This window comes from Macaca nemestrina, chromosome 7 (genome assembly GCF_043159975.1).
Source record: "Macaca nemestrina isolate mMacNem1 chromosome 7, mMacNem.hap1, whole genome shotgun sequence".
Lineage (NCBI taxonomy): Eukaryota > Metazoa > Chordata > Mammalia > Primates > Cercopithecidae > Macaca > Macaca nemestrina.
The window spans coordinates 9,056,385-9,078,067 of record NC_092131.1 but is presented as its reverse complement, the minus strand read 5'-3'; the positions used below and the strand labels follow the sequence as shown (position 1 = coordinate 9,078,067).

General features: G+C 42.2%; 1 long non-coding RNA gene across 2 annotated transcripts in view; it reads right to left on the bottom strand.

Moving 5' to 3' along the window:
* Positions 1-11,055: 11,055 nt before the first annotated feature.
* Positions 11,056-21,683, bottom strand: part of LOC112424167 (uncharacterized) — an 85,819-nt gene continuing 75,191 nt past the window's right edge. For both annotated transcript variants that reach the window (XR_011625328.1, XR_011625329.1), the window contains exons 3-5: positions 11,907-12,077; positions 11,741-11,787; positions 11,056-11,128 (exon numbers count right to left, since the gene is read on the bottom strand). This is a non-coding gene — a long non-coding RNA (uncharacterized lncRNA). The remainder of the gene's footprint in view (positions 11,129-11,740; positions 11,788-11,906; positions 12,078-21,683) is intronic.

Sequence of the window (21,683 nt, the reverse complement as noted above, 5' to 3'; positions counted from 1 at the left end):
AATGGGCATTTTTTGAGCATCTCCTACACATCAGGCACAGGACATCTATTTACCTACCTCATAGAGAGACAGGCAGCGTGTATTTACAATAATTAGTGCAGATATCTGGAGTCCACATTTATAAGCTGTAGGATCTTGAAGAAATTGCTAAATCTAATGTCTGCTGCAAGAAGGGAATGGTGATAATGCCTACCACAAAGAAGAAACCATGGACTGAAAGAGATTGTGTGTGTAATACAGTCAGAGTAATATCTACAACCCAACGAGTTCTCAAAAACAGTTTATATATTGGTAAGCCCTAGTATCCTTAGCTCATTAAATCCTTACGATGACCTGTGATGAAGTAGAGTCCCATGGAGGCTGAACGATGTGCCTAGTATCCTCAAGGCATCAAAAGCAAAACTAAGCAGTGATCCAGCCTAGGTGCAGTGGCTCATGCCTGTAACCCCAGCACTTTGGGAAGCCGAGGTGGGCAAATCACCTGAGGTCAGGAGTTCAAGACCAGCCTGACCAACAAGGTGAAACCCCATGACTACTAAAAATACAAAAATTAGCTGGGCATGGTGGCAGGCACCTGTAATCCCAGCTACTCAGGAGGCTGAGGCAGGAGAATTGCTTGAACCGATGAAGCGGAGGTTGCAGTGAGCCGAGATTGTGCCATTGCGCTCCAGCCTGGACAATGGGGCGAAACTCCTTTTAAAAAAGAAAAAAAAAAACAAAAACTAAGTCTGTGTGACAGCAGATCCCGGAGGCCACACGGAGCTCCCTGGGACGCACGGCACCATGAAATTCCGAGTGTGAACTCCTTTCTCCCTACTCCAAGGAGTACATGACTCAGAGTAAGCTCCTTACCCCACCGGCTAGCGTCTCTATTGGAAGCAGTGAACTTCGTGGCTGAACTCCCTTCCAGCTGTATAATATATCCATTCCCTCAAGTGCTTGACATGGATGCGTTAGAGAGCTGAAGACACTCTTTAATGTTCAATATTTCTGTGATTAACGTTTTATTGGACGGTGGGCAACAGAAATGCTATCCCCGCACAAAAGAAATAATTCAAATAGGGACATTGTCTGTTGCATAAAACCTCCATTTAAAGATTTTTTTTAAAATATTTTAAAAGTGACTTTGGAAGGAAGCTTCAACCTAAGGAGAAGGATCAAAAGTAAAATTGATGGCTTCAGGGTGGAATTTTTCCCTTCAGTAACTTAGCCGTCCTGATAGAGATAATGATGTCCACCTGTCAAGGCGAAGAGGCAGGCGCGCTGCAGAGAAAGATAGCAAGGACCTTCAGAGACTGCTCAACTCCGCAAGCTTTGTTAAGGGGCTGGGAGGGAAAAAGCAATTGCCTTCCCTCTTGTCCTTCCCCTGTCCTCTTTCTCCAAGCCTGAGAGAGGACTGCAAGGCCACTGGTCCCCAGGAAGCTGATGAGGATGAGTGGCTCACAGTTCTGCGTGGCTTGTTAATCACATCAGCTAGCAGTCCTCTTCCTATGTGCCTGCCACTGTGCAAAGCTCTTTACTTCAATTAACTGAAGCTTCCCAGTGACCCCTTGATATTTGTATCAGCATCCTTACTTTACAGATGAGGAAAGTGAAACCCCAAGAGTTCAGTCTTACTAATCCACAGTTACTCAATCAAGAACCGGCACACTGAGACAGCCCGAGCCCTAAATCACCATGCCACTCTGCTCCACATTTCTCATCTCCTGTGACCCTCACCACAGTGCTGCTAGGAGATGAGTTTTTGTCTCATTTCAGACTAAGGTGATCAAGGGCCAGAGAGAAGTAGTGACTTGTCCAAGGTCACACAGCCAGTGCATGGCACAGCTGGATCCTGAACCACAGTGGCCTGACTGCAGACTACGTCACAACTGGTGAAATATAGAGAGACGTTTAGCTGATTTTTCTTCCTTAATGGTTCACTTAGTTACTGAATAATGTATCCCAGTAGTTTTTTGCTACAATTAGCTTTTAATGTTTTATGCTACAGTGCTAATAAGAGTAGTTTAAATAGACTTGAAAGTTGTATTAATTCCATCCTTTTTCTTTTAAAAAAAAAAAAAAGGAGCTAAAAATTAAGTCACCTTGAGAGAAATTGATATCATTGTTACAGACAGCAGGTATAAACAAATCTGTATGTGTGCCTAAACTTACCTATAGGTATTGTTACAGATATGTTTTATATCTATAAATATGTTGCATATGTGCAGTTAATACACGTCCATGCATATCTCCTTATACTGCTTAAAATTATTAATTCTTGTCAAATAAACTGACCACTGACACTATTCCTGACCATAGTGTTGCTCACAAAAGAAGCAACTTGGTTACAAAGCCATGCCTGAAGTTCAAAGTTTTGCCCCTGTGACTTTTAATTCAGAGCCCGTTGTTGAAACCACTATTCATCTTCTTTGTCCACAGCATCTTTATGCTGTGGTCTGTCTTTCCCCATAAGCCGACACACATACTTCTCATTAAACCTCAAGGTCAGCTGGAGCTACCTGCTTCTCTCTTAGAAAGGCCATCAGGATCCCCAAAGTGAACGTTACATATGCCGTAGAGCTCAAGTTTCCTGTCCAGGCACCCCAAACGCAGTGCACAAGAATCTGGCCATTTTTGCTTGATATGGTGACAGAAAAAGAAAATGTGAAATTTATTATATAGTTTTATTTATACTTCCATTATATTCTACAAAATATCAAAGGTGGTATAAGCAAGATGTAGACCTAGATGGCTAATATATCGGCTTTGTTCCAGAGGGTTTCATATTTCGTTTATTTTCAAACTGAACATGATCAGGTCATTACATAAATAATAAAATGTGGTGTATCATTTATATGAAGAATAACTGATCTGTGATCATTTTGGTATTGATTAAGTTAATAGAATGAGCACTTACTTACCTTATTACAAACCCTGTATATTAAAAATATGCCTTAAAATATAAGCAAGGGTCTGACAAAAGGTTTGATCTGGAGTGGTGGGAGTGAGTTCATTTGACCTCAGCTTTTCTTCCCAAACCAGAAGAGACTGAGAACAGGCTGCTGGCCTCAGGGCCTCTGTTCTTTTTCAAACACCAAGTTGGCCTACCATTCTTACTAAATCATTGCCACTCCCTTTGAAACCCAAGCTGATATAATGACGACATTGTACCAAGTAATAACTTCAATTACATTTTCCACTTGTAATTTCACATCTACATCTAAAAGAGGCTCTGTCCCTTTCTTTTTATTACGACTTACATTTCTAAGTATGTTTGGAGCAATTTTAGGCAGATTCATTGTTAGTTTTTATTCTTGTTTTCCATGTGTGAGAAGAATGACGGATTTTAATGGTTGGCCTCCTCTCTTCCTCAAAGTCTTCAGTTGAGTTAATGTTTGGTTTGTCTTAAAGCCACTAGTTTCATTCATTCTGTTTGAATCCATTGATTCAGAGATGTTGCACGATGTCAGTAATATGATCATTACGTTGCATCCCTTTGTTTTTCAGATGGTCTATTTGAAAACCAGAGATGGAGAGTGGATAAGCCAAGGTCACACAACAAATTCATGGCAGAGCTGGGACTATGAATCTGAGACTGGGGTGATCTTCTATTTTGTGTAGAGTGTCTCTGTAAGAGGGTAGTGTTGGATGTATCTGCTTGTCTGTTCCCATTTTTGGCCATGGTCCATATTGCCCAGGGTGACTATCTACTCTTTCACCCCCTAAAACCTTATCCATGATGAGCTTCTCCAGCTAACCATTGCAAACACTGCTCCAGTGTTTCATTACCATTCCATTTCCACAATGTTTATGTCTAGAAGAGCTACCAAACCTAGACCTCATCTTAGAGGAGAGTTTACATTTTGTGTCAGTGCATTTTACCAGGGACGAGATTAACCTGGGTGTGGCTCAGATAAGAAGGTTAAAATAATTACAAAATGAAAAATTGAGCATTGGCCTATCGAGCATTGTCTTCAAATATCTGAAGAGCAAGTTGTAGTGTACAGTAATCAAAATTGTCTCCACAGAGTAAAGCTAGAATCATTCAAGTGGTCAGTCTATTTATATACTAATTGAAGACCTTTCTGCCAATGATAATGTATTAGCTTTTTCTCACACTGCTATGAAGAAATATCTGAGACTGGGTAATTTATAAAGAAAAGAGGTTTAATTGACTTATGGTTCTGCATGACTGGGGAGGCCACAGGAAACTTACAATCACGGCAAAACATACCTCTTCACAGGGCAGAAGGAGACAGAATGAGTGCAAGCAAGGGAAATGCCAGATGCTTTAAAAACTGTCAGATCTGGTGAGAGTCACTCATTAACATGAGAACAGCATGAAAGAAATTGCCACCAAGATTAAATTACCTCCCCCTGGTTCCACCTCTGACATGTGGGAATTACAATTCAAGGTGAGATTTGAGTGGGCACCCAGAGCCAAACCGTATCAGACAAGTAGGCCAAAAATAGATGTCTCATCTTGTGAAGGCTTTGCCCAAGTGCAAGACAGCGCATTCCATCACAGCACTCAGGGCAGACTTGAGTTCATGTCGTAGCTCCAACTGAAAAACCATGAGACTTTTTAGCTGCGTAAAACGGTGAACATGCTGAAGATGATGACGATGATGGTGAGGATAATGATGGTGGTGATGATGGTGAGGATAATGATGGTGATGATGGTGATATTGGTGATGATGATGACGATGATAGTAATGGTGTTGGTGACAATAACAGTGGCGATGGTGATGATAGTGATGGTAACAATGATGATGATGAAGATGAAAATAATGAGCAAAATGGTGATGAGGAAGACAAGAGTGTGATAGTAATATAAACACAGGCTGCTTCTGCCAAAAATGTTAAGAGATCCTCACACTGGATGGGAAGTGGAGGAGCCAGGTGATTTCAAAGATTTTCCACTTCCCCTGTGATTCTATGACTCTTAAGTAGTTAAATAAAAACAACAAAGCTTTAGTGTTAGATCAATAATAGGTCAAATCCAGTATGTATGAAATATACAACCTTGTATTTGTCAGATTATGTATATTCTTAAGGCCTTTTATTCTTAACCCTGGAATATGGTGATAAAATATCTATCATGCAAAATAGTGGACATGGATAGTCTTATGGGGTAGTCTCTTTGTTAAGCATCGGGGATGCAGTAGGAGAAAGAGATGCACCATTCCAGCTCTCCACTGTTCCTAAGAGAGGAAGCGGAAAAGTGAAATGTGGACAGGTATGTAGGTGGGAGAGAGGATGGGTGGTTACACATGACAAAAAGCTAATGCAGTGAAGAAGTAATATAACATATGAGGAAATGAAGATAATGAAGGAGGGCAAGGATGCAGAGAGGCAGGAGTGGAGGTGGCATCATAGGGAATCATCAGGGAGGCCTCTGTGCCCCTGCTTGCCCTGGAGAAATTGTGAGCCATGACCTACACAAAGCCCCAGGCAATTTTTTTCTGGCACATACCAAAGACTCATCAGAGGTAGTTTCCTTTAGCTACTCTGGCTGCATTCTGGACACACAGATTTAAGGAAATAGGAGTGATTGTTCTCTAATCGCTGATATCTGAGATCTCCAGACATCAGATGAGGTGATGTGTGTGTGAGGAAGGGAAGGGAACTAAAATTTTTGCAGGTGTATATGCAGCAGGTGGTCTGCAAGGTGCTTTGCTCACATCCTCTGACCTTTCTGTCACTCTCCTGACCCCATGGGGGTACACAGGTTTTGTCTCCCTGACACAGGGAAATTCTCAACCATCCTACTTGCATTTTGGTTTGCTCACCATTTAATGTTCAGCCTGTAGCACACAGACTACCACATAGAAATACGTGATGATAATTGGATGGATGGATGGATGGATGGATGGATGGATGGATGGATGGATGGATGGAAGAAAGTCATAATGAGAATGGAGTATTCTTGTTTTTCAGATGAGGAAAGCTCAGAGAGGTTGTGTGACTAGTATGCAACCATGGACCAATAAATCTGCAGAGGTGGAGTCAATCAACAAGTTATTCATTCATTTACTACTCCTCTCACAGGCTCTGTTAACAGTGTAGCCCACTCTTCTGTCAGCTGGTAACATAAAGACAGATAAGGCTCATCACTGTCTTTAAGACACTTATCATGTGGAAAAATGAATGGGCTGCAAATTTCAGAGCCCAAATTTCAGTAATTTTCCCAGTACATAAGATGAATTTGTGGAAGTTACAAGAATAAAGGTTTTGGTGGCACATAAAGAAGATGATTTTTGCATTTCTGTTTCAATGCATGCTTGTTGGTGAGTTTCTCTTCTCCGGGAATATTCAAGGTGAGGCTGAATGATCCCTGGTCAGGCGCAGGAGAGCGCTGATTCAAGCTCAGGGTAGCCTGTTAGATTGGGTGGGCAGTCACGGATAGGTCTCTGCCACCCCCAGGAGTCAAATGCAATGCAAATCTGCAGACCATTTCTCCATTCCCAGTGTGGCCACTGGCATGGGGTCCTTGAACTGGTGGGCACTAAGTATCTGCGCAGACCACCTCCTGAGCATGCCCAGGGACTTCTGTATCTCCATGAATGGGCACCCTCACCCAGAAAGAGCAGTCAGTGAGCAATTTGGGACTGGGAGAAGATTTCCAGCATCAATCACTGCAGAAGACTCTCACTTTTTCCCTTGAGTGCAAAAATGCACAGGAACCCACGGAGACTTAGTGAGACTCTAAGTGGAACTTAGAGGTGATGAGGACAACTTCTGTGCACTTCATGCTACAGAAAGAACAAAAATCAGAAAAGCCCTCTGAAAGGCCTCCAATTTCTCTGGTCCCACAGCCAAAAGAACACAGGGGCTGAAGCCAACACCTCCTGTGTGGGATGCCTGCTTCCTATCTCTCCAAAAGGTGACCCTTTAGCTGTAGTTCAGAATACCTGAGCCACAGCTAGCATTCACGGTGTGCTTCCTCTAGGTCTACTGCAGACCAAGTGCTTCAGAAACATGAGCAAAGGTCCTTCAAATAAATGGGAAGGTTGATCCTCATTTCACAGAAGAAACCACAGGTTCCACGAGGTGGGGTGTATTAGTCTCTTTTTATGCTGCTGCGACATACCCGAGACTGGGAAGAAAAAGAGGTTTAATTGGTCTTACAGTTCCACACGGCTGCGAAGGCCTCAGAATCATGGTGGGAGGCAAAAGGCACTTCTTACATGGTGGCAGCAAGAGAAAATGAGGAAGAAGCAAAAGCAGAAACCCTTGATAAACCCATCAGATCTCATGAGACTTATTCACTATCACGAGAATATCACAGGAAAGACCGGCCTCCATGATTCAATTACCTCCCCCTGGGTTCCACCCACAACAGATGGGAATTCTGGGAGATACAATTCAAGTTGAGATTTTCGTGGGGACATAGTCAAACCATATCATGGGGTAACCTGTTCACAGCCACCCAGGTTGTAAAGACAAAAGTCATGGTTATGAGTCTTTCTCCAGCCACTGACTCACTCTCTCACCTTGTTCTCACTGTGTTTATGGAGGCCAAATAAAAGGGGCAACTTCAACTAATAGGTTAGAATGTCACTGGCCCTGTATTCTACAATATGAGATGGGCTAACCCATTTAGTCAATGTGCACTCGGTGGAAATTTACCTGTCTATAAGTTTGTTTCTTCCAATAGATTAGCTATTTCATGGCAAGGAAAATAGTTAACCCATGCTTCTATTTCTAGAACCTAGCTGGGACATGGAACTTAGCCAGCTCTCTAATGGAGGCACCATGACATATGAGATGGTGGTTGCATAAATATTTAGCAGGTTCTCTAACCTCTAAACAATCTTCCCTTGCCTAGGCCAGTTCTACACCTTTAGGGCAGCCCTCAAAGCATGTCCAAGGTCATGTAGCTATTCAGTGGCAAAGGCAATATTCAAACTCTGTTCATTCCACTTCACCATATCACCACCTGGAATATCTGTGTTATACACAAACCAGTGTGATAGTCTGAGCTGCCCAATGTGCATTGATTGTGCACTTGCTGTACGTCAGTCAGTGGACAGTGTCCTAGACTGGGGAAAAGATTACCTTACTGAAAACTAGGGGACCAGTATCCTAGTGTGGAAACAACTCAACAGTTTCAACCAAGATTCTGCATTGGGGTGAATCCTGACTACAAACTGCCAGCAGTGCATCAAATGAGGAAGATGTGATATCATACCAACAAGGCCCTAAGAGGATGGTCCTCCCCATCATTTGCCTGTGTGATGTTGCATGAGCTGCAATGACTTGGTACTGGAAACTCTGTATTTGCAGGGCCCAGAGAATGGGAAAGAAATTGAGGCCTCAAGGGATGTTTCTAGGGTTACCCAAAAGCCTGCAAGTCCTAAGCTGAGTCCTGTGCACAGTAAGGCTTGGTTTAGAAACAGAAAAAATATACTGCATAGCCCACTACTCAGAAAAACTTACAGAGACATGGTACAGAAAGACACATGCAGAGTGTTCACTGCTGGGGGCACTGGGAACAGCTTCCAGAGAAAGGTAACTGGAGTTGGATTTTAATGAGGGAATGAAATGCAGAGATGGAGGAAGGGTTTCCAAGTAGGGGGTCTCTGCATGAGCAAAGATGTGATTTGTTCTAGGAAAACAAGTCTAGTCTCAGAAAACCTTGCTGAGCACCTGTCAGTGCGAGACCTGTGTAAGGCTTAGAGGAGACAAGGAGAGGAGCAGTTCCAGCCTGTCCAGCCCTCCAAAATCTCCTGGTTCACTGGGCCAGGTAACGAGCTCCTCTCACATGGCAGGATTAAGGCATATGGTTAAACAGACGAGAACCTGTAGGTGGAGCAAGATGAGAGTGTGAGGTCTCGAAGACCAGATTTAGGATAATGATCTATATCAGGGCATCTCTCAGAGCTAGCAAAGTTACACAATCACCCCATTCCCTAATTGAAAACAAAGGCAAACAATATATATTTCCAAAGAAAGAACTTCTAAACAAATATATTGGGGAGAGGGGATGCCAAAGGCAAAGTTTGGAATAGCCACTTGCTGCCCTCTTTGAATGACCTCAGATCTTTAAAATTCCTTATCTTCCCTCTAAGGACATTGGACAGATAAAGTCGGCTGGGTATCTCAGGGTCATTAGCACAATCTACTGAACCAAGCTGCGTTTTGTGTTCAGAAGATCAGCTCTTCTGGAGAAACTCCTCTGACAAGCTGTCACGAACATCCATGTGGAGTTGAGAGAGCTTGGGGGAAAGAACAACACGTACACAGGGTATTTTATTTGGAGATTGTCAGGTTTCAATCAAATGCTGCATCTTCACCTGTGATTGATTTTCCTCTCTGTTTGAAGACAGAGATTTAAATCAAGTGAGCGTATCAAACTCCCTCACTATCCTGGGCCACGTCAGCTGCCAAATGTGCTTCTCCTGCCTTGGAGCCTGCCTCTGAGCTCTGCACCTAATGCTTACCCTCTTCCCTTCTGGAGGCTGGTGGACTCCTTATGCTAGCAATTCCAACTAAGAGATGCCACCTCCCATGGCCTCTGTCCCCTGCGGTTTGTGACTCTGCAGAGGACACCCATCCGTCGTGGCTCAGGATAGAAAGTCGGGCCTTTCTTCTGTCTCCTGCATTCCTAGCATCCTAAAGATTTTATCTCTAAACTTTTCTTGACTCTAGTCCTTTCCCATACCACTCCAGCTACTGTTCACTCTCTTATCACCTCCCAGCAGCTCCTTTAAAAAATTAAATTTAAGGAGTGCAAATGAAGTTTTGTTACATGGATATATTGCATGGTGGTGAAGTCCAAGCTTTTAGGGTATTCATTATCCCAGTAATGTACATTGTGCCCATTAAGTAATATCTCATCCCCTATCCTCCTCCCCCATCCTGCCTTCTGAGTCTCCAATGTCTATCATTCTACACTCTATGTGTACACATTACTTAGCTCCCACTTGTAAGTGAGAGCCTGTAGTATTTGACTTTCTGTTTGTAAGTTGTTTCACTTAGGATAACGGCCTCCAGTTCCACCCATGTTGCTGATATGATATCTTTCTTTTTAATAGCTGTATAGTATTCTATTGAATACACACACACACACACACACACACACATATATATATACCACATTTTGTTTACCCAGTCCACCCACCCACCCCCTCCCCACCAAAACACACACCACATTTTCTTTATCCAGTCATCCATTTATGGACACTTAGGTCAATTCCATGAGATACCTGCCCTTGTATGTTTATTGCACCACTATTCCCAATAGCAAAGATGTAGAATCAATCCTAACAGTTCTTTTCTTCCCCAATAAAGTCCTTTCAAACTCACTCTCTCTGGGATATGTATTTTCAATGCACATCTGATTCTGTCGCCCTTTCTCCCACTTAGAGCTCTGCTCGGGTCACCCTGCACCAGTCCCATTCCTTAGCAAAATTTAGAAAGTCCTTCCCCACTTTGACCATGCCTTTCTCTGTGTCCTTGTCTCTTTCAACTTCAGCAAACCTGAAGAGCTTTCATCCCCCAGCACAGACTGTACATCAGGCAGACTCGCACCTTTACCTCCTTAATTCGTTCATGTCCCTGATGACTTATATCAGGTTTCAGCTCCTTCAGAGTCTGCAGATTCCTCAACTCCCCATCCCCAGTCCAGGAGTGGGGGACAGTCCCATTTCCCCATGGCTAGAGCTTCCCTGGCTCTGCACTTTACTTTTGCACTCACCAAGTCTTGCATAAAATATCAGTTGGGTTTTTCTATCACCCATTGGACTGTGGACCCTTCAGGCTCAATCTCTCTCTACCCCAGTACCAACTTCAGTTCATGGTACTGTCAGTGTTGAAAAAGTGTCCCATAAATAGATAATTAATTAATTTTCTCTCTCAACAACTGCACTCATAGCTCCAGAGTCCCAAAACTGGAGGGAAACTCCCCCACCCCCACTTTACAGATGTAGAAACTCAAACCCAGAGAGGGGAAAGCTATGTAGTGCCAAGCCAAGCCTGCATGTGCCCAGGACCCCGACACTGGTCCAGGACGTCTCTCCCAGCAGCAGCATTCCTTTCCCTCCCGCTATTCTCTGCTGATACTCACCACTGGCCAACTGGAATTAGTGCTCATAAAACGCTAGCTTACTCTCAATCAGCTTCATTTGTACTAAGAATCGACCTGAGATAAAAGCAGAAACTCAGCTTATTAAGCTTGAAACCATGGTCAGAAAATCTCTACAGCGTTTTGAGACCCTTGCTGTCAGTGACTTCTGGAATCCAGGACATTAATTTGAAGCCCAGCTCAACTCTAAACCCTCATTCCACCCATTCTTATCGAATTCCAATTCTGTTATCTATGGGGACAGAATTTGACTTACCCACTAGACTATCTGATCCTAGGAATCCCATTTACCTACCTATCACCACTCTCCTACCTCGAGGCAAAAATCAAGCATACAATAGATACTCAGGAAATAGTGGATGAAAGAATTTAGTTCTGACTCTAAGAACACAGGCAGACTAAGGCTTCTAGCAGGCAGGAAGCACCAACTACGCAGCCCTTTGGTGCCTGCCACTGGGCTACACCTTAAAATTCCATCCCATTTACTCCTCCTCATCATCACAGGAAGTAGTCGCTGTTCCCATTTTAGAACTAAGGAGACTGAGGCTGAAGGAGGCTGTGTAACCTGCCTAAGATCACCCAGCCATGAGCATCAGAGAAAGAATTCTAGCTGAGATCGACTTGACCCTAAACCCTAAATTCTTACCCACCATGTGCTGATACACTTACAGGTCAATTTGTGCTCCCCTTGCCCACAATTTGTCATTTCCAGGTGTCTGTTGGAGGAATGAGACCACATCATATTCAACCTCATGAGCTTATTTCTGTCAATCTGTGATTTAAAAAAACAAAAAACAAAAAACAAAAAACCCTGGAAGACAAGAAAGAGACATACCTGAAGCCAATGTGTGAGCTACCCAAGAGGGCAAGGAAGTTGAAGCCCAGGGATGGTGGCTCCAGAGAGATTTGGATTACACTTAATTAAGACAAGTTCTTTTTCTCTTATTCGGTTTTTTGTGTTTTTTTTTTTTCCTTTTGTCGTGGCTGCACTATTGGCTTGTGCTGTCTAAAGAGAAAATAGTTAATTGGTTTATTTAGCCAACTATAGATGGATTCAGTATTATTCTTCATCGTGTGAATTAAATTAAATAGTTTATTTACCCCCATGCAATCCATTCAGTTCATTTAATTTAATTTCATAGTTATAATATGGGGAACAAACTAACTAGATTTCTCCCTTTGGGATGGAAATGGGCAAATATTTTGGTTCTGAATTAACAAGCAGCAAAGCTGATATTTATAATAAATCATCCATTGTTAGCCATCCTGATAATTATTCTGTGAATGGTCTAAAACAGACATGGGCATGTAATAGACACATTGTTGGCTTTTACTGCAGTTTAGTTCTTTGTGTTAATGAACAATCTAAACTGAAAACTCAGAGATGATTCCAGAGCAAATAGGTTTGTTTCACAGACATGAATTGAACACCTACTAAGTTCCTGGCAAGGTGAAACAGCCACGAACACATCACACCAACCCCTGCCAAAAACATGTCTGTGTCTCCTGTCTCCAACAGGAAGATGTCCCAGTCCCCGCAGGACCTCCCCTGACCTGGCTCCACAGGCTTCCCACTCTCAACTCCTTCTCCTTCCTTCCTGCTCCCCACTTGCCCCCCACTTGCTGTAAGCTTTTGCAATGCTAAACCACGTGTAGTTGCATAAACACGCCAAGCCACACAGTGATTGTAGGTCTTTGCCTCCTCTGTGCCCTCTCCCTCCTTCTTCCCACTCTCCCTGGTGAACTCAGACTCATTATTCAAGATTCAGTTTACTTTGCACCCCCTTCTGGGCAGGTTGCCCTAAAACGTCACTGGTAGAGTTGATACCATCCTCCATCATGGGGTCCATTAAGTGTGGCAAGCATCACACCCTAATGCAAGTGGCCTTATTGCCCACGCTAAGTGTATGGCTTTGGCCATCCCCAGATCAGGGAATGAGCCTGCCTCTACCTCCTACACTCTCACCTGCAACTCTCACATCCCTGAAATTGGGCTGATAATAATACCTTCCTCGTATCGTTGTTTGTTTTGAGGATTAATTGAGGTTACAGTGTGTGAAGGACTAAATGGCAATGTGTGTAATAGTAAACCTCCAATAAATATTAATTATCGCTATCTGTTTATATATCACACTGAGCTATGAGTTGCTGGAGAATCAAGACTTTGTCTTTTTTTAATCTTGGGATTCCCGTTGAATAGCACAATGCTTTGAAGAGATTGTTTTCTTCCATCAATGCATATTTCATGATTTATAAAGAAGGTTAGAGAATTTCAGATGACGAATAAGGTGCCGCTGGTCAATGGAAAAGGGGAGGAGAAAAAGAAGAAAAGCTTTGTTATTTGAGAAGCACCAAAAATTGCAGCAAAGATCTTCTTGACTTTTGGTAGATTCTGGAACCTATCAGAAAGGACTGGCCAGGAATTAGGAAAATAGGTTGATTGGGAGAGCATGGGGAAAGCCTGCTGCCTGCAACTTACCAGTCAGGAAGCTTTTGAGCAGACATACAAATTCCCACTGGAAAAAAAGGTGCAAATCCCCGGAGTTATACAGTCTTTTAATCCCTCATCACCTAATACTCTCCTGAGCAGTCCTTTTCAGGAAAAGGAGCAGAATCCTAAGACAGAGTCTAGGAGATGTTTTCTTTGAATGAGGGGAGCAGATCTAGGAAGAAAAGAAACTCAAAGCCTGACAGCTCTGTGTCTGCATCTCTGCTCTGTCTGTTAAGAGGTGTGTCAACTGGGACTGTTCACCACCTCCCCTGGGCTTAAGATCCCTCACCTGCAAAATGGGGAGGGCAGCAGGAATGTGAAGGTGAGGAGGAGAGGATGGTGGGAAAGAGTCCGGGAGGGAAGAGGCGAATACGCAGAAATGGCCGGGGTTGGGGTATGGTCCTTCCACCCTGGCCCTGCACACACAGTGCTACGATACTGGCTCTCCAGGCATCACACTTAGAGCTGCATATCAATTAGTCACAGGCCTTAAAGCTGAATGTAATTAATTCTATAATACACTGCTGTTCCTGCTACATTCCAGTAAAATCACATCATGAAATTGGGGCATGATGAAGGATTTCTGACAAAGGGAACGGCAGATCTGAGTCAACCCTCCACACGTCCTTCATGTCAGGGTGGGATCCAAGACTGTGGAGCCAAATGCAGGCCTGTGGATGTCCTGCTGTGCGCACAAGGAAACAGGGTGTCCTCAGCCGTGCCCCCACCCCCCACCATTCTAAAAGAATGCACACAGGGCAGAGAAAAAAATGGTAGGAGGCCGATGAGTGCCTAACAACTTGTCACATTCCACCTCAAAGTCCCATCCGATTACTTTTGCCTACAGATGTTGGGAAATACAATTTTAATAACTTTCTTATTGTGCTTAGTAGAAATTTACCATCTGAGTTATTTTTAAATGTACAGTTCGGTGGCATTAAGTATATTCACAATGTTGTACAACCATCACCGTTACCCATCTCCAGAACGTTTTTACCATCCCAGACTGAAACTCCATGCCCATGAAATACTAAGTCCCCCGTCCCCCTTCCCCAGCCCTTGGGAACCACGATTCTACTTTCTGTTTCTATGAATTGACTACACTAGGTACTGCATGGAAGTAGAATCACATAGTATTTGCCCTTTTGTGACTGGATTATTTCACTTAGCTTCATGTCCTGAAGGTTCATTCATCTTGTAACGTGTGTCAAAATTCCCTTACTTTTTAAAGGCTGAATAAGATTCCATTAAATAAATATGCCACATTTTGTTTATCATTCTTTTATAGACAGATAGTTAGGTTGTTTCTACATTTTGGCTACTATGAATAATGATTCTATGAACACAGGTGTACAAATAGGTGTTTGAGTTGCTACTTTTAATATTTTGGATATAAGACCCACTAGCGAGATTTCTGGATCATATGGTAATTTTATGCTTAATTTCTTCTTTTTTTTTTTTTTTTTTTTTTTTTTTGAGACAGAGTCTTGCTGTGTCACAAGGCTGGAGAGCAGCGGCATGATCTTTGCTCACTGCAACCTCCATCTCCCAGCCTCAAGCAATTCTCCTGTCTCAGCCTCTCTAGTAGCTGGGATTACAGACGTGTGCCACCACGCCGGGCTAATTTTTGTATTTTTAGTAGAGATGGAGTTTCACCATGTTGGCCAGGCTGATCTCCAACTCCTGATCTCAGGTAATCGGCCCACCTCAGCATCCCAAAGTGCTGGGATTGCAGGCGTGAACCACTGCTCCCTGCCCTATGTTTAGTTTTTTGAGGAACCTCCTCCATACTGTTTTCCACTGGTGACTGAACCAGTTTATATTCCCATCAGCAATGCCCAAGGGTTCCACTTTCTTCACATCCTTACAACACTTGTCATTTTCTGTTTCTTGGAAGAAAATATCATTTCTAAGTTAGGCACATTGCTCCTTCCAAGGGGTTATGTTAGTAAGAAGTGGCGAGTGGATCTTGGGAGGAAGAACGCTTTTTTAGTACCTAATGATACAATTCCCGAAACACAGAAAACAAAAGCTTAACAGAACCACCACAAAGAAGGGACAAATCCCCAACACAAGCAAGAATCTCTAACTCACTTGACTCAGAAAATGATAGAACAGTCATAACACAAGTAAAATATATGATAGGACTGAATATCACTATTGAGATGCTGATGTACAGCACATAAACCAGGATGTGCAGGTAGTGTAACTGATAGATGCATGAATGTGTACACTCAATAGGGAATATATGCTCTTTTTAAGTACACATGGAAGATTTATAGAAATTGATCCTGTACTAAGTCTAATCCTCCTCCCTCCTCCCAAAACGGGTATCATGCAAACCATGGTCACAGCACAACTAGAAATCAATGACAACAAAATAACCAAAAAGCAAGGAAACTGCTATTGAGTGAGAAAATGCTGTGTATGCAAGCACCAGAGGAGGATAAAGGGTGGTGGGGAACTGGGACTCCAACAGCAGCCTCTGCCCACCAACCCACATCATCTGTCTCAAGTCAAGTTTCATTCCCCGACAACCTCTGGGTTTATATCTGGGGTTAGTTCTCGTTTTCATAAATAACAAAGGAGGATGTGCATCTGAAAGTTTCAGCTGGGTAAATCTTCTCTTTTTTTGAGTTTTTAAGTTTAACTTTTAATTTTTATTTTTGTGAGTACATAGTAGATGTATATATTTATGGGATCCATGAGATGTGTTGATACAGGCATGAAATGTGAAATAAGCACATCATGGAGAATGCAGTATCCATCCCATCAAGCATTTATCCTCTGTGTTATAAACAATTCAATTACACTCTTTGAGTTATTTTTAAATGTACAATTAAGTTATTATGGACTGTAGTCACCCTGTTATGCTATGAAACAGTAGGTCTTATTCATTCTTTCTAACTACTTTTTGTACCCATTAACCATCCCCATCTCTTCCCCAGTCCCACACTACCCTTCCCAGCCTCTGGTAACCATCCTTCTACTCTCTGTGTCCTTGAGTTCAATTGTTTTGATGTTTAGATCCCACAAATAAGTGGGAACATGCAATATTCTCTGCCTGGCTTATTTCACTTACTCAGAAAGAGAGCTGAGAGTCTTCCACTCCACACCCTTGTCCAAGCAACTGCTATTTATTTATGTTCCTTTTTTCTTTCTTTCCTTCCTTCTTTCTATGTTCTTTCTTCCTTTCTTTTTTCTTGTTCCCTTCTTCCTTTCTTCCTTCTTTTCTTTCTTTCTCTCTCTCTCCCTCCCTCCCTCCTTCCTTCTTTTCTTCCTTCTCTCTCTCTCTCTCTCTCTCCTTCTTTCTCTGTTTTATTTTATTTCATTCTTCTTAGAATGAAGATCCTATTACTGAAAAAGCCACCACTTAACAACCCTGAGACAACCATGAGCAGAAGCTTCACAGATCCAGACCACAGGCTGTTTTTGTAAAGGCGGTGAGCTATAATAGTTTCTACATTTTTAAAAGGCTCTGAAAGTTCATAACTTATACATTAGTCCTTTTATCAACAAGTAGCATTGTTGTCCCTTTTTCCATTTTAATTCTCTTTTATGAATGTTAATAATTGACACCGCAGCCTTCTTTAGGTGAGAATTTTGCTGGGATATCTCTTTCCATCCATTTTTAGTCCTTGGAGCTCTTTGTTTATCTGTGTTTCCTGTAAACAGAATTTTGCCATATTTTAGTAGGTCTGGTTTTGATGAGTTTAACTTGTTTTATATTGGAATTATTAAAATTTTGGATTTATTTCTGCCTTCTTAGTTAATACTTTCTGTTTACCCTACTTTCCTTTTTTAAAATTTTTCCTCTTTCCTTCTGTTAGATGATTGAAATTTCATTTAAGCAGTTTTTTTTTTTTTTTTTTACTTCTACTCATTTGGAAACTATACATTTTCTTTATTTATTAATGGCTCTGAAAAAATTTAAATCACCTATTAAGTGCTTTTTCTGGAAGGCAGAGCTATCGTCAGTATCTTGGCATCTTCCCGAGCAAGACAATCTGCAGAGCTCACTGCCTCCAAATAACGCTCCTCCCCATTTCATTGTTGTCTAAAATTTAGCTCCAGCTTGTTTTCACATTTTGTTTTTACTAATCACTATTACATCATGATTCAAATAATACACTCAGCAAATATTTTGGGGATTCCCCAAATATTTATTGAGTATATTATTTACTTTCATTTTTAGCATCTAATTCCTTTCTCCTGGGTTCATATTTCCTTTTGCTAAAGAACAACCTTCAGGATTGGTAATTTTCTGGTTAAGGGCTAGATAATAAATAGTGCAAGCTTTGCCAAACATTTGGCATCTGTCACAGCTTCTCAGCTCTGCCCTTGTAGCAGGAAAGCAGCCACAGGCAACCGGGAAGCCAGAGGGCATGCTTATGTTCCAACAGAACTTTACTTATGGACACCGAAATTTGAATTTTATGTAACTTTTCATTTGTCAGAAAATGTTAATCCTTATTTGATTTCATTTCAATCATTTAAAAAATTAAATCCATTTTAACCCCAGACCATACGAAAACAGGTGCCGGCTGGATTGGGCCCACGGGCCATGGTTTGACGACGTCTCTAGGTTGTGCTGTTCTTCCAGAGAGGATCTGTAGTCAATGTGCTGGTTTGTCTGTCTTTGAATTTCTCTATTTTATATTATACTTACTCTTGAAAACTACCTGGAATGAGTAAAGTATTTGTGACAGAAAACTGTTTTCTTTTTGAATATACTACTTAATTATTCTTCCGGCATCTAATATTCCTGATGAGAGAATGATGTCAATGTTCATTTTCATTCCTTTGCAGAAAATGTGTGCGTGTATCTGTGTGTGTGTCCGCGTGTATCTGTGTATGCCTGTGTGTGTGTTTCCATTTTCTCTCATAGCTTATAGCATTTTCTTTTTACTCTTTATGTTTGGAGGTTTTTCTAGATGACATCAGTCAGTCCTTGGAATATCCACATGGCACATTTGTAGAGGTCTCCTGTGCTTTCTTCTATTCATTTGCTTTTCCTAGAAACCCCACTGAACTTGTGTCACAGGGCCACCCATCTTCTGTCTCCTGACTTTTCTAATGTGTTTTCTCTTTGTACTGCTATGGTCTTGGAGGTTTCATCTGTCCAGCACATCTTTAAAGGTACTTTTGTGATTTTCAAAAATGTATTTTTATATACGTAATTCATCACTGCCTTCCCTAACTCTCTGTTATTATTTCAAGACGTCTTTTCCTCCAGAGCCTTCTTTCCTCCTGCCATGGTTGCTTTCTCTCCTTTCTTTCAGGATATTAAAAAATGTTTCACATGTCTTTTCAGATTCTCTAAGTTCCCTTCTTTTCACCGGATATATATTCCTCTGTGCTATGTTTTTGTTTGTCTCACTTGGGCTCTGTCCTCCTCCAGTGTTGTGTAATTCTCAGTTGTGAGGTCATCACCACCCGGGGTGATTTCGCTTCTTTGAATTCCAGGAACCCCCAAGATGCATTATCACGGCTCTAAACATGGGTTCTGCACATGTCTAAGTTCAGTCCCAACCCCACATGAAGAACTTATTTCCAGACACCTCCTACTCTTATGGTGGCTCCAGACCCTGCCCCATGCAGAAGGCACTTCTCAAGTTCCAGGACCAGGGCTTCAGCCACAGCACTCGGTAGGCAGACACAGAGCAATTGCAGCGCTAGAAATGAGCGGGGGCAGATTTTCAGTCCCCACTGCAAGTTTGCAGTCCTTTGCCACACCTCCATTGCCAGATGTGGTCCCCTGCCCCTCCTAGGACCTGAAACCCTCAGCCCAGCCTTGTGCATGGCTCTGGGCTCTTTTCCCGGCACCCTCTTGGGCCCCAGTGATTCAGCCTCTAGTAACCATCCTAAGCACCCTCCTTTTCAGGAAATATTTCCATTTCTGGTATCTGTAGTTTGCCCATTCTTGTTTCAGCACACTGCCATGCATTTAGTATGGCTTACTAATATTGTTCCTATCTTCCTTATGTGTTCAGAGAAGTGGGGAAAAGTTGTAGTATTTATTTGGCGCACCATTCTAAACTAAAATTCTCACTGCTTTGTGAATACAATGGAGTAATCATATCCATCTCTCAAGATGGCTTTAAGAACCATATGAGATAAATGCTTTGGAATCCGTGAAGTGTCTAAAATATAACAAATAGTCATTACTCCCTTTTACACTGCAGCAAAACCCCACAGATACAGTGCCAATGAGAGAAATTAAGATTAACTGGGGGCAACACAGACTTCTGTGAATACCAGTGCTGCCAGATGCTCCATGATAGTACTTTCTAGAGTAAAAGACTTTGGGAAAAGTCAAAGAAGCAAATGGTAACACCCTCATGGAGATCTCAGATACATGCCCGTGCATTACAGGATGCAAGAGGCCCTGCTGTAAAGGCACTACCCTTACTTTGTTTAGTCATATTTCCAAAACACATTGATCATGAAAGCCTCTTTAACGTAGTGACTAATGATGTTCAAGAATGAACAAATCGGGGACTTATTAAAGAGTCCTGATTTTCTGAAAGACTGAATTACAGAAGAGCTCTAAATGGGGCTTTACTGAGGCACAATACAAGCGGTAGACCTCACTCAAAGGCAGTCCCAAAATATCACATGAAGTGGTATACTGAAATAATAGCAATCCAAAATATTAGGTTGGTGCAAAAGTCATTGCGGTTTTTGCCATTCTTTTAATGGCAAAAACCGCAATGACTTTTGCACCAACCTAATAGCTTACTTTATTTAATAATGTACCATAAGTAAGAACTTGTTTTACACTGAGGAATGACTTGAAGAATCAGTAAGTTGAAAGCCTACTATGGGAATGCTTATTGAGACTAGGGCCCTAAGATGAGCTAAGTAGAATGAACCAGTATTATAGGTATGAGTATGAATAGTAATTCCAACTTCACTTAACCTCAGTGTTATCTTCCATAAAATGAAAATGATGCCAACCACGATGGCAGATCCTAAACATTTGGTCACTGAATAAATAAATGCATATTTCCCTTTGCTGTGGCCACAGCACCTACCCCAGAGTCTATTGAACATGGCTGGGGCACCATGGGTCATGGGAGCCTGTAATCCCAGCACTTTGGGAGACCAAGGCAGGAGGATCCCTTGAGCTCAGAAGTTGGAGACCAGCCTGGGCCACAGGGAAAAATCCATTCTCTACAAGAAATACAAAAATTAGCTAGACATGGTGGTGCACACCTATAATCCCAGCTACTCAGGAGGCTGAGGTAGGAGGACTGCTTGAGCCCAAGAGGCAGAGGTTGCAATGAGCCAAGATTGTGCCACTGAACTCCAGCCTGGGTGACAGAGCCAGACCCTGTATCAAGTAATAATAACAGTAATAATTTTATTTAAAAAGAGTCAGCTGGACGTGGTGGTTCATGCCTGTAATCCCAGCATTTTGGGAGACCCAGACAGGTGGATCACTTCAGGCCAGGAGTTCGAGACCAGCCTGGCTAACATAGTGAAACCCCATCTCTATTTAAAATGCCAAAAAAATACCTGGGCGTGGTGGTGCATACCTGTAATCCCAGCTACTCAGGAAGCTGAGACACAAGAATCACTTAAACCCAGGGAGCAGAGGTTGCAGTGAGCTGAGATCGCACCACTACACTCCAGCCTAGGTGACAGAGCGAGACTCTGTTTCAAAAAAAGAAGAAAAAGAAAAGGAAAGAAAGAAAGAGCCTATTGAATGAGAACTGTAGGCATCATCCTGCGAAGTTATAACTATTAGTAGTAAAAGAAATACTGTTTCTAAACCCATATTATGCCTTAAATCATACTAAAAATTCTAGCTGATCTACCACAGATTTTTACAGCTAGAAGTAATCTAATGGGTCACTTAATTAACGCCTCTACATTTTGGGTAAGGAGACTGAGGTTCAGAGACAACCTAGGACTTGTTAGAGGCGGTGGCAGTGACAATGAGAACCTCATCGTGCTGGCTCCCCACCTAATGATTTTGCAGGACTCCAGACTACCTCTCTTTGGGTGAAACAAAAGTTTATTCGAGTTCAGGCAAGAAACCTAGGGTTTAAAAAAGGCAAGAGTTTCAACATTTTTTATTTCCTTGAGCAGATCTTAAAACACAAAGGAGGAGCA